Genomic DNA, 1,715 nt, shown 5'->3' with positions numbered 1-1,715 from the left:
AATTTTCATTTTTGGGTGAACTAATCCTTTAACACAGTCTGCCGTTGCATCAATAAATGCAACTTGAATCTCTGTTACTCTAGGAGAAAACTATACATCAAATGTATGCAGTGATGCTGCAGGGTTCTCTGGGCCCGAGCTGCTCTCAGATAGTCAGAAAGACAGTAGAAATGTGTGCTGTGGTCAGATGAGTCCGCATTTAATCTTGTTTCTGAGAAAAACGGATGTCGAGTTCTCAGTCCCAAAGACCAAATAAGGGACCATCCAGACTTTCATCAGCAACAGATGCAAAAGCAAACGTCTATCATGGAATGGGGCTGCAGCAGAGCAAACAGCATGGGTGACTTGCATATGTGTGAAGGTACCATTGACATGGAGGCATATAGTGGGATTGTACAGAGACATGTAATGCCATCAAGATGAAGTCTTTCATGGGAAGTCCTTGTTATTAGATCAAGACAATGCCAGGTCTCATTCTACTTGTGCTACAACAGCGTGGTTTCGTAGACACAGAGTGTATGTGTTACACTGGCCTGCCTGCAAAATAGATCTGTGTCATATTGAAAATATATGACCAGTCATGAAAAAGAGAATCCGACAACAATGATTACAGACTGCTGAGCATCTGAAGTCTTGTATCAAGTAAGATTGGACAAAAATTCTGCTTGCAAAATTTTAACAATTACTATCTTCACTTTCCAAACAATTAAACATTGTAATTAAAAGGAAAAGTTGATGTGACAAACATGGCTCTTTCACAACGTTGTTGGAGTGTGTTGCAGCCGTCAAAAAGTTGTTTATATTTACAAAATAAAATTAAGTTGGCCAGTGAAAACATTGAACATCTTTTCTTTGTACTTTAGTCAATTAAATAAAGGTTAAAGAGAACAAACAAATAACATATTCTTGATTTTATGGCATTTCACAAAACGTCCCAACTTTTCTGGAACTGGGGTTGTAATTGCAAGAGTCTACATTCAGAGGTTCAAAAACAAACTCTTAACAATACCTGCAGGAATGACCTGCCATACAATACACTACAATACTGTAGTGTTGTTCTCAGTATCAATTTCAATAAATCTATTGGAACTCATTTTAATAATTTTATTTAACTATTTGAAAATACTAAAAAAGTTCATTGTTAATGCTAATTATAATTCTAAATGGTACAATAAGAGATTAGCATGCACCCTTTAGATATTTTTCAGTTAAGTAATCATTGCTTTAAAAATATTAATTGAAAAGTAGCCTAATAAACATAAACATTACATGTGCTTTTTTCCCTCCATTATAGATATCACTATGTCAGTCAGCTCAATATTGGGAGAGATTAAAAGGGGTCTTTGGTTCTCTTAGCAGCATGAAAAACTAAATGTTTATTCAAATTGTGATTGGGATATATAGAAAGATCACCCTTTATAATCACTGAAGCTGTCAATCACTTTTTTTTGTGTTAGTATGTTTTTGACTCACTTATACCAGTTAGGGAGTGTTCCATTTTATTTATATTTAGTATAAATATATCTTTTCTTTTTTGATGTTGGCACTCTAATTGGGATTGTTCATTCATTCAAAAACCCACATTGATATAATTATAAATAATACAATATAAATACAATCCACAGAGTTTCACAAAGATCCACCCACTTAGAGATTTGTGGTCTAGCCACAGGAAACACCCTGTATGTATGGATGGCCGGTTCATCGCATGGCTA

The sequence above is a fragment of the Sinocyclocheilus rhinocerous genome, unplaced genomic scaffold (genome assembly GCF_001515625.1).
Source record: "Sinocyclocheilus rhinocerous isolate Xijiao unplaced genomic scaffold, SAMN03320098_v1.1 scaffold1630, whole genome shotgun sequence".
Lineage (NCBI taxonomy): Eukaryota > Metazoa > Chordata > Actinopteri > Cypriniformes > Cyprinidae > Sinocyclocheilus > Sinocyclocheilus rhinocerous.
This window is presented reverse-complemented; position numbering follows the sequence as displayed.